General features: G+C 40.0%; 1 protein-coding gene across 2 annotated transcripts in view; it reads left to right on the top strand.

Moving 5' to 3' along the window:
* The first annotated feature begins 4,079 nt into the window (after nt 1–4,079).
* Nucleotides 4,080–12,372, top strand: part of LOC143036848 (toll-like receptor 4) — a 39,367-nt gene continuing 31,074 nt past the window's right edge. For both annotated transcript variants that reach the window (XM_076204695.1, XM_076204694.1), the window contains exon 1: nt 4,080–4,168. The gene's annotated coding sequence lies outside the window, so the exon portion shown is untranslated. The remainder of the gene's footprint in view (nt 4,169–12,372) is intronic.

Below are 12,372 nucleotides of genomic sequence, written 5' to 3'. Positions count from 1 at the left end.
GACCTAGCAATAGTGAGATTAGTAGCGAGGATACTACTAGTCGGCCTGTATATATGGACCTACCCCACTGGGTTATTCCGGTTGATAAACGTATGATGCTGGTGAAGTTAAAGCACCTGTAACCTGTAACCTAGGTGAGTGTTGTCTGAACAACTGTTAGACATGAATGGGTGTAGAGCTTGCTGGGCCGAGTACTTTGAGTTTGGGAAGGTTTGCAAAAGAAGGAAGTTGAAGATAAATGTGGGTAAAAGTAAGGTTATGAGATGTACAAGGGGAGAGGATGGCAGTAAATTGGAAGTAAGTATTGAAGCAGAGAGACTTGAGGAAGTAGATAGCTTTAGATACTTGGGTGCGAATGTGGCGGTAAAGGGAGGAGTGAAGGTGGAGGTAGAATGTAGATAAAGAAAAGCAAGTATATACCTTGGTGGGATTAAAAAGTGTAATGAGAAATAAATATTTGGGAATGGATACTAAGAGGAGATTGTATGAAGGAGTGATTGTGCCGACAGCACTGTGTGGGACAGAAATATGGAACATAAAAGAGGAAGAGAGGAAAAGTTTATATGTGTTTGAGATGAAATGCCTGAGAAGTATGGTAGGGGTTCTAGGCTCGATAGAGTAAGAAACAAAGGGGTTAGGAAGAGAGATGGTGTAGAAAGGAAGTTGGAAGATAGGGTTGATGAAAGAATATTGAGGTGGTTTGAACACATGGAAAGAATGAGTAAAGAAATATTAGTAAAAGAGGTGTGGAAGGCAGAGGTGGAATGAATGAAAATGAGGGGGCGACCTAAGATGAGATGGATGGATGGGGCATTGGGAAAGAGGGGAATGTCGGTTGATGAAGACATAAGATAGGAATGGAAATGGTTGTGTATGGATGATGATGTGATGCATGGAAGGGTGTGGGTGGGGGATGGGGGTGAGGGAGTATGTCTTCCCTTTTTCTGCACGAGGGGACGGAGAGGGGGGGTTGTCGCCGATTAAACGAAGCGGCTTTGCTGTGGATGTGCTGTGTCTTGCTACAATGCTTCTGACCCAGGGCAGTGGGCGAGATGCAGGGATAACTCGTCATCCAGGAGGAGCCAAGGAAAGAGGAGGAGAGGGGTGGTGAATGAAAAATGGAGTATGTGGGTATGAAATGGGGAGGAGTGGATTTATGCCTTTGATTTTGGCTACCTCCCTTGTAAGGTGGAAAAAGCCGTTGGTATATGTATGTACATACATGATTGACATTCCGAGCGGCCATTTTCCCCTGGTTGGTGTTCTGATGACGGTTGCCGATCCACCGATAGACAAAACTCCGCCCTCTTTGAGTGAGGTTTGAGAGGGTGGAAATGCGATTGGCATCTGCAACATCCGCTTGCTGTTCTTGAAAGCCGGAAGTGAGGCCTTGATCAGTGGACTGCATACCAAACTATCTGCAGTTTGGTAGCCTAGTACTTTTCCCTTTGATTGAAAAAGGGGCTTGGAAAAAAGGTCTGAGTTGTCTGGATTCACGCCCGGTAAGTGAACAACTGATCAGATCCTAGTCCTCGTGTTCTTACAGAGTGGCGATATAAGTTTCAAAGGTGTTTCTTGCAGTATATTTGTATCTCAATAATCGTTATGTGCTATGGGATCTTCCGACCTATATTCTGGAACAGAGTGCTCTGAAGTGTAGAGATAGTGTGTCCAGTTCATTTCTTGTTCATTCAGAAGTGAGGTGTTTCTTACAGTCTATTTGGATCTCAATAATCATTAGATGCTATGGGATCTTCCGACCTATATTCTGGAACAGAAAGTCCTCTGAAGTGTAGAGATGTCGTGTCCAGTTCATTTCCTGTTCATTCTGGAGGTAGGGGTGCATCCACACCCCGACGCTTTTTAAGACATACATAGGACTGTATACTGGGAGGAATTGTCCATCAATGTCATCGTGGAGGATCCCCACTGTCAACGATCTTGTCTATGCCAATGAAGCTATACATCTGTTGGGGTCGTTGGAAGGTCCTGATATGCAGCCGATGACTCAAACAACAGGAGGAGGAGAGACCGATGGGACTTTAGGTCTCCTAAACCAAGAAAAGAGTCCATGCGTTTAGGAACTTACTGGATGATAACTTCAGTCTGTCTATGTATGTGGCGAGGTCTCGGAAAGCTTCAGATACCTTGGTAGTGTTGTGCATGACAGTGGTGGGTTAGGTTCTTCAGTTCCTCGAAAGATCGGCAGGGTCCATGGTGTTATGGGATCGCTCGACCAAAATATATGGCGTTATCGATAGTTATGCATGAAGACTAAGATCTGAATCTTCAAGTCGTTCGTGTTCCTTGTCTTGCTATACAACAGGAAGATAGGAGTTGAAGAGGCGCCTCCACGTCGTTGGTGCTATCACCAAGTGCCTTTGGAAATTTATAGGATATCGCTGCCAATGACTGTTCCGTACGGTTCAGTCAAAGTTTATTACACAATAATTCGTGAACGTTATCTCCGGCTCTATGGGCATGTGGCACGTTCTACTGATGTTGATCCCACTAAAAGGGTGATCTCCACAAGAGAGAACCCTCGGTGGAAGAGACGATGAGGAAGAACTTTCATAGAACTCATGGCCGGGGCAAGTCAACCGTTCTTGTCGAGAGCTGTTCGGGACAGGAAGGTTGACTAAATAGAAGCTTACTTGGAGAAACTAATGGGAGAGACTGACATGCAAGGAGAGACAATCACGGACACTACAAACTTTGAGCGGCTGCGATACAACAGCCCCTCCGCCATTACCTGCTAGAGTGCAGAGCTACTGGTTATTCTTCGACTAAGCCTCAGCGCGTCGTGCCGTTCACTTCGGAAAGTGGCGCGGCACCTCACTATATCCCATTCCGAAGCAACCCTCAGCTTCCTGAAGTCACGCCCTTCCCCGGCACTGTCTAGGGTCAAGAGGTGCCCTTCCTGACATCCTCTGGGTACGGCCACTCCCAACAGCGTGGCATAATGTGGACACCGACTCTGAGTTCATGTGTGACGACGACGTAAATTTGAAGCGACGCTTCTCCAAGCGTATGATCGTCACTGTAGACAGTGGCGATATTTTTTGTTGTTTCTGGAACCAATCAATTCTATTCAGCTGAGGTACCCCCTTTACCAGTGATTTTGGGTTAAATTCCATGTGTAAATTTAACTCCAGTTGTCGTTTATCTACTGCACGTAACTTGAGTTAATGTTCTCTATTCACAGAAATGTTTCTAATGTTTTGATTCTCAAACTATCAAGATGCGAACATTCTTCAAAATGATCTTAGAGCAGTGATTCTTAACGAGACATGATATTCAGTGCAATGGGAGTGTCTATTTACTATGAGAAAGCAAAGCAAGGTTTGTATCACTAATTCTTTTCGTACGTTTGCATTGTATTTATACTGGATGGGGGTACGAGAACTGTTTGTGAGATAATCAAGGGATACAGGCACTGAAAAAGGTTAAGAACCGATGTCTTTGAGCATTCCACGAGCGATCTAGAAAAGTAGTTTTCCATTCACGGGCAAAATCCTGAAGCCGAAGTTGAAGATCTATTATGTATAAAAAAAAAATAACGTCGCACGGTGCCTTAAATCGATCGCGAGACTGGTCTTGTAGTTTTGGTGTTAACATCATGTCCTGTAATAGAATAGCCAAAAATAAGGAAATTGGACAATCATGCATAAAAATTGCTTATACACAGACCCTCTTTATTTGTTGGTTTTTCTCGACCATGGTGCCATACAACTGTAGGATAAGTAAAGGTACATATACACTATACTCCACTGCACATGTACTCCATACACTGCAAAAATGATTGTAGTTATGTTCATGCTTAATGTAAATGTTCATGCAAATTTCATTAAATATAATTTCTATACTATGTGTACGCATAAATATAAAGAATGCATGTTTATAAAAAAATATATAAGGCAACAACACAGCTTGTACCTCAAGTGAGTACAGATATATGAAGAAAAGATAAATAGAAATAATGATATAAATTGAAAGATTTTAGTCACCCCTTAATATTTTTGTTTTCTGTTAAATGACAATGACAGTGAAATAGAAAACGACTACCTTAATCTTCACTCAGTGTGTGCCCCGCAGCGAGGCTAGACAGTGTGGTGATGGTGTAGTGTGACTTTTTGTTAAAAGACTGTTCAACTTTGGAACGAAAAGGGTAAGTAATTAAATTTGTTGTGTTCGTTAAAGACCTGTGAAGTGGAGAAAATGTGTAAACTGAGTCAACAGAGGCCAGCTGAGGCTACTCCACCCAGAATGATCTTTTCAGCGTCAATGAAGACGTGATTCATTTTTGCAACCTAGGGTAGATCTGCTGCTGATAAAACAGGATGGGTATTTAATGTTGCAATTTATAACTTGGTGTGGTTGCTGGGGCTGACAAACCAGACGTTTCTGGATAGGTGGACACATCCAATAAGATCGTGGAGACAAAACAAACTGATTTGACTACCGAAGATTTAGCACCGAAAGCATCGAAGTCACCTGAGAGTTGCTCAGTTCGACGTTGGCGTGCAGTTCACACCTTCCGTCTAGAGTTCTCAAAAGAAATGCCGGTTCAGGAAGCTTTGGAGTCCCTGACTTACTCACACAGGTGCCAAGGTGTGGCAGGGGCTATCGACTTTGGTATTTATTTTGTCGGAATAGTGACCCCCGACATCGGTCGAGTAACAGGTGTCGGCCATCACCGTTGTTGTGGCGTTGTGGACGATGCAGAGAATTTCGTTCGACAGCGTTCGGTTCGAGAACATTCGGTTTTCATGAAAACTCCTCACAGAATACTTACTAGAGGAAAAGAAATATATGTCATACCGGTTGATGGAGTATTCTAAACTTAATACAACAGCAATATAATTTATTAACACGGTAAACACGAATAATTCGGTTTTGAACGAATAAATTTGGAATGCCACGAATCATTCTGGAAAAAGTCTATATGGTCCTGCCAGAGGTACCTGCCTTTATTCCGCCCGTCTGTCTCGACCCCTACCCGCCGTTGTGCACACCCTTACCCTGCCATCGGCCCTAGACACCCTAACCCTTTGCCCTTGTTCTAAAGACCCCTGCCATCGCCTTTGCATCCTCCTGCCCCTCCCTGACCTTGCCCACGCTTATCATAATCCTTCGCTCATGACGCTGCCTCCTTTGCTGACCCGCACAGACTTTAGATACAGATATCCCATTTCCGTATTTTTTGCCCACCTTCCGTCAGTCATTGCCCCAGCTTGGGTCCCCTGATGCCCCATACCATTGCCCTTTCCTTAACCTCTGACACATTCGTTGGCCCTCGCTTGCCCCAATGTACCCCTGCGTCTTAATTTGATCTTCTCCCAAAAATTATTTGTCTTTTATCTTATTTTCTCGCGTCGTCTTCCCCCCCCCCTTTCTTTCATCTTTTTTTCCTGTTTCTCTACCTCCTCATTCTCTTTTGTACTCCGCATTCTCCCTCTGTTCCTTCTCCTCCATCTCCACCCCTCCTTTGCCTCCTCCTCGTCCTCCATCCTTTTCATCCACTACTCCACTTTCACCCCCTTCAGTCCTTCACCCTTGTCTCCCATTTCCTATCGCCCCTCCTCCTCCTCCTCCCTCTTCCATTTCCTCTTCCTACTTTCTTCTCACCTCCATTATTCTCGCTTCCTTCTCCACCCAACCCAACCCAACAGCTCTCTTCGCTCCGGCCTCTCTTTGGCTCTGGATGCTGTCCCCTCTCTCTCTCTCTCTCTCTCTCTCTCTCTCTCTCTCTCTCTCTCTCTCCCTCTCTCTTTCTCGGTAACTGCGGACCAGCATTCTTGTATGATTGACGACTAAATATCCACTCAGTGTCGAACATTTTTCACTCCTGCTCTCCCTCCGCCCCTCCCCGTCCTGCTGCCCGCCTTAAATCTGTCTCCTGTACCTTCTCCATGACTCCACCTCTGCAACGACATTACTGTCTATAAAAACAGAAGCGCTGGTGATACATGAAAACGCTCTCTCATTCTCTTTATCTCTCCCTCTGTCCTTTTGTCGTAGGACAATTCGCGGTCTCCTGGGTGATGTCATCACCTTCCATGATGACGTCACCGCCCGTACCTTATGACGTCATCTAACCTAACTTTATCTTATGACGTCACAACTTGTACCTGCCCTACCATTCTCACATGCTACTTCCCACACCACTTTCTGTATGAGCGATACATATATCTATCAATGATTTCGTATTGATGTTAATGTCGTTTCTTTTGATATTAATTACAACTTTCGAAATGTATCGGGCATATAAACAAACAAATAGATAACAATAGTAATATGACCCTCGATTTCCAGAGTTCATTTTTTTTTGGGGGGGGAGGGGGGCAAAGGGTCTGAAGGTTATTGCCGGTTGTCGTGAGGCTTTGGGTTCCTCTGTGACTTCTTCGGCGCGATATTGCCCCCGTGGACAGAGGTGCTGGCTATCCAAACTTTTACCTGGAAAGTCCATCGCCAGTCGTGTAGTGACAAGTAATAGACACATGATAATGATAGTTAACATAAATGAATAATAAATACATAAGTAATTAATAGTTCATAGTTAATTATTCATATCAATCATAATAATGATAATGAGATAAAAGAAACAGAGGAGAATGGCCAAAATGATTTATGAGCTCAGAAATTTACCGTACGAGAACAGGCTTAGGCATTTTAACTTAACGTTCACTGGAAAGACGCAGAGTGCGGGGTGATCTAATAGAGGTGTTCAAGTGGATCAAGGTTTTTAACAAGGGTGACGCAAAGTCATCATATTAAGACAAGGCAGGACTCGCAGTAATGGACTTAAATTGGACAAATTTAGATTTAAGAAGGAAATTGGCAAGAACTGGTTTACTTAAAGGGTGGTCAACGAATGGAATTAATCATGTAGTGAGCGCTAAAACTATCAATTGTTTTAAAGAACGGGTAGACAACTATGGATGGGGATGATATGTGGTAATGGACATGGAACTGCCTAATGTAGGCCTTATGGTCTCTTGCAGTCTCCTTCATTCTTATGTTCTTATGTACTGAATAGCCCTCTATAGCACTGATGGTAAACATTGAAAATATAATGATATTTGTTACAATACTTATATTGTTATTACTGTTACAACTACCGAAAATCTAAAAAAAATCCCATCTTATCCTCATTGAGTGAATCTTTTGTTTTTATTCTGGCTAATGCCAAAATTTTATTTACTACCATGGCATTGCCTCCAGTTGTGTGTGTGTGTGTGTGTGTGTGTGTGTGTGTGTGTGTGTGTGTGTGTGTGTGTGTGTGTGTGTGTGTGTGTGTGTGTGTGACCCGTTGTATTTTGCGGGGGGGAAAGTATGCTCGTAGTGACCCGTTGTTGTATCTTTCCTTATCCATTTTTTTTCTTAAAGTCATGTATAGTTTTAGCACATACTGTTTCCTCTTTCAGTTTGTTCCAGATATCTATTACTCTTTGTGGAAAGCTATTCTTTTTCAGATCTCTTCTGTAACTGTCTTTCTTAAGTTTCTTCTCGTGTCCTCTTGTATTTCTTCTGTCCCATTTTAGTAGGTCATCCTTATCAAGAATTTCCATCCCTTTCATAATTTAGTAAATGGTTATCAAATCACCTCTTTCGCTTCTTTGTTTTAGTGTTGGTAAATTTGGTTTGTCCAATCTTTGTTCGTATGTCAAATTGCATTGTTGGTGCCATCTTTGTCGTTGCTCTTTGAATTTTTTCTAGTTCTTTATGTTTTTTTTTTTTTTTTTTTTTTTTTTTTTTTTTTTTTTTTTTTTTTTTTACTAGGTGTCCATAGAGACGCTGAATTTTGGTCTTATCAGTGTGACTAGTATTTTCTTTACCATTTCTTCATCCATGTAGTCAAACGCCGCTTTCACTGTTAAAAGTTTCTCCGACCAATTTGTTGACATGTTTGTCTGTTGTCATGTCATTTGAGATAGTTACTCCTAGGTCCCTTTCTGAGTTTACTTTTTTTACTTCCTTTGTGCCAATTTTAGATTGACCCGAGATTCTACTTTTGCTTTTTCCAAATTCCATTATACTACATTTCTTAATGTGTGTGTTGTATGTGCGCATTTACCTAGTTGTATTTACCTAGTTGTATTTTACGGGAAGGGGAGCTATGCTCGTGGTGTCCTGTCTTCATATCTCATTATATCTAAACTATTTTTAAATTCATGTATTGTTTTTGCACACACCACTTTCTCATCTAACTTGTACCAACTGTCTAGTAATGTGTATTTACCTAGTTGTATTTTACGGGAAGGGGAGCTATGCTCGTGGGGTCCCATCTTCATATCTCATTTTATCTAAACTATTTTTAAATTCATGTATTGTTTTTGCACACACCACTTTCTCATCTAACTTGTTCCAACTGTCTATTACTCTGTGAGGAAAGCTGTTCTTTTTAAAATCTCTTCTATAGCTGTCTTTTTTTATTTTCTTTCCGTGTCCTCTTGTATTTCTGTCATCCCATTTTATCAGATTCTCTCTATCAGTAATTTCTATGCCTTTCATGATTCTGTAAATAGCTATCAAATCTCCTCTCTCTCTTCTTTGCTCTAGTGTCTGTAGTTTAAGTTTTTGTAGTCTCTCTTCATATGATAGTTTTGAGAGTGTTGGTGCCAGTTTTGTAATTGCTCTTTGTATTCTTTCAAGTTTTTTTATACATTTTTTTGTACTTGGTGACCATATCGTTGCTGCATATTCCAATCTTGGTCTTATCAGGGTGATTAGGATTTTCCTCACCATTTCTTCATCCAGGTATGTAAATGCCACTTTGATTGTTCTTATTAAATTATAAGTTTCTCCAAAAATCTTATTTATATGTTTCTCAGGTGACATATTATTCATAACAATGACTCCCAGGTCCTTCTCATTTTCTACTTTTTTTATTCCTTCTTTTCCCAAATTATATGATCCTGTTATTCTGTTTTTGCTTTTTCCAAATTCCATTATACTACACTTTTTTGTATTGAACTCCATCTCCCACTTCCTACTCCATTCTTGTACTTTATTTAGATCTCTCTGTAGTGATTCACAATCTTCTTCAGTTTTCACTCTTTTCAGTAATTTTGCATCATCTGCAAAGAAGCTCATATAGCTTTCAATTCCTTCATCCATATCATTAATATATATAGCAAACATTATTGGGGCCAGAACTGTTCCCTGCGGGACACCGCTTATTACTTCATTCCATTTTGAGTGCTGATCTCTTATCACTACTCTCTTTTTCTTTCTTGCAAAAAGTCTTCCATCCAATTTAGCAATTTACCTTGTATTCCTCCTTCATATTCTAATTTCTTAAGCAACTTCTTATGTGGTACTTTGTCAAAAGCTTTTTTTAGGTCTAGGAATGCACAATCAGCCCATCCATCTCTTTCTTGTATTATATCTATTAGCCTTGAATAGAAACATATTAAATTGGTGACGCATGATCGTCCTTGTCTGAATCCAAATTGCCTTGGATTTAGTACGTTGTTTTTTTCCAAGTATTTTACCCATCTACTTTTGATAATTCTTTCACATATTTTTGCTATTGTACTTGTTAGAGAGACTGGTCTATAGTTGGTAGGTTCTTCTTTATTTCCTCCTTTATATATAGGTACTATATTTGCTTTTTTCCAATCTTCTGGAACTTTTCCTTCTTTTAAGGAACTGCTTATTATGCTATGTATTTTGTCTGCCAGTTCATTCCTGCATTCTTTCAGAATCCAGTTTGCTATTTCATCTGGCCCATGCGATTTTCTGACATCAAAATTACCCAAGTGTGTCAATATTTCATTCTTTGTTACTTCTATTTCTTCCATAGGGGGGACTTTTTCCTTCCACTCAATCTCTTCAGGTTGTATATTTTCCCTTGTAAACACTGATTTAAAATGTTTGTTCATAATTTCTGCCATTTCCATTTCCTCAGTGTATTCAACTCCTCCTTGTCTTAATTTCTCTAAGTCTTGTTTGTTTTTCAGTTTATTGTTTACAAATCTGTAGAATAGTTTTGGTTGATCTTTACACTTTTCTATAACATCTTTTTCATATTTTCTTTTTTCCTCTCTGCACTTTTGTACATATTCATTTCTATAACCAGTATATATTTTCCATTTTTCAGGTCTTCTGTCTTTTTTCCATCTGTTCCAGGCTTTGTCTCTTTTGTCCTTTAACTCCCTACAACTTTTGTTGTACCAGCATTTTACATATTCTTTTTCTTGTTTTTGTCTTGGGACATACTTTTCCACTCCTTTTTTGTAAATTTTTGTCAAAATATTCCATTTCTCTTCCACTGTTGTTTCTTCTTTGTATATTTCTTCCCAGTTTTCTTGTTGGAAGAATTCTCTTATTTTATCAAAGTTTGTTTTTTCATACATCATTCTTCCTTTTCTATATTGTTCATTTCTTTTCATATATTTTTCTTCATTAAGTTCCAGTTCAATCAATATGTGGTCACTTTTACCTATTGGTGTTTTATATTCAATCTTGTCCACTATTCTAGGTTCAGATGTAATTATTAAGTCTAGCCTCGATGGTTCTTCTTCATTTCTATACCTAGTGTTCTCTTGTATCCATTGTGTCATTGAATGGTCAGTAATCATCTCAAGTAGAGCATTTCCCCATGAGTCATCACCACTCTTTACTGTCATTTCTTCCCAGCAGATTTCTTTGCAATTAAAGTCGCCCATCATAACTATTCTTCCTCCGTCTTCCATTATTTTAGTTAATGCTATCTTTGTGTCCTCTAACATACTTTTATGTTCACTCTCCTCCCATGAGGCTGTTTTCGGAGGCACATAATTGATCACAAATTTTCTGCTCTTCTTATCTCGGTCTTCCACTTCTATCATAATCATCTCTACTGTATTCTTTCCATATATGACACCTTTCACGTTTATATCCTTCTTAGTCAGGAACATAACTCCACCCCCTTGTTTTTTCTCTCTGTTTCTAATCCAATAATTGTATGTATCATGTCCTACACTGTTGGGTGGTAGTGGGCCTTTTAATTTTGTTTCTACAATTCCCATTATGTCCGGTTCTTTTTCTTTCAAATAATCATTCAGTTCATTCAATCCTGTTATCAATCCATCTATATTTGTGTAAGACACTCTTAGTTTTCTGCCACTTCCATTGTATTCTCTGTTTCCCTTATGTTTTTCTTTAGTATGTCGAACTGCTTTATTTTCATGTTCACTACTCTCCAATAGAATCTCTCTTTCTCTGACTCCGTTCTTTCCTCGTTTTTTGCCTTAGCTTCAATTCTTTTCTGCTTTTCTGCCTCTCTTTCCTCCTTATTCATTTCTCTTTTTATCCATACCTTTTTATATTGATCATTTGTTGCTAGTTTCCCTGTCTTGGATAGAATTTTCTCTGCTGTTGTTTGTGACCTGAATTTAATCTTAATTGGTCTGGTCTTATCTGTACTATATTTTCCGAGTCTGAATTTTTCCTCAATTTCCTTTATAATTTCTGGTTCATCTTCCTGGACTAATTTTAATAAACTGCTTACTCTTTCATTTTCCTCCTTGATTCTTGCAGTTCTATCTGGGTTATGTTTCTCTTCCATTCCTAATATAATTATACATTTCTTTTTGTCAGCTAATTCTCTTACTATATTCTCCTTCTGTCTCATCACTTTAATAACTGAGTCTTCATTATGTTCTTTCAATTGCTGTTTGACTATGTCAGTGAATGAAACCTTATTCCCTTCTTGAGTTATTCTCCAATTTTTAGCTTCTGTAGCTAGTTTCTCTCTGTTTTCATTACTATTCTTCTTCAATTTCTCATTCTCCTCCTTTACATTTCCTAACTGTCTTTTTAGGTCCTCTATTTCTTCAGTTAAGTTTCTGTTAGCCTTCTCTAGTTGTTCCAACCTTTCAATTCTTTGAAAAATGGAGTCTACGTTACCTAACTTACGCTCCAAGTCCTCGATCACCTTATCAACTCTCTCCTCTAGTCTTATCAGTCGGGGGGGGGGGGGGTTGTGTCCCCCCCACCCTCTTTAAATCCCTGGAACATATTCTCGTCACTTTCTTCTGTATTGCTCCTCTCTATACTTCTAATCTTTACATTTTTATTAGACATTTGATCCTCGCTAAGTCTTTTGTTTACCTTCCGCTTGTCTGGCTGGTCAAAGTCTACTCCCTCCTCATTTCCTTCCATTTCCCTCAGTAATCCCTCCCCTTTTCCTCTTTCCCTACGTTCCCACTACTCCACGAGCAATTTCCCCCCCACCCTGCAAAAACACTAGGCACTTCTCTTTGCGTTGGGATCCACAGACTTCACTTTTCTTCAGAACGTCTTCTAAGCCGTCCATTCGTTGAAGTGTGTGTGTGTGTGTGTGTGTGTGTGTGTGTGTGTGTGTGTGTGTGTGTGTGTGTGTTA

This window comes from Oratosquilla oratoria, chromosome 21, assembly GCF_046742065.1.
Source record: "Oratosquilla oratoria isolate Oo_2021 chromosome 21, ASM4674206v1, whole genome shotgun sequence".
In the NCBI taxonomy this organism is placed as follows: Eukaryota; Metazoa; Arthropoda; class Malacostraca; order Stomatopoda; family Squillidae; genus Oratosquilla; species Oratosquilla oratoria.
This window is presented reverse-complemented; position numbering and strand designations above follow the sequence as displayed.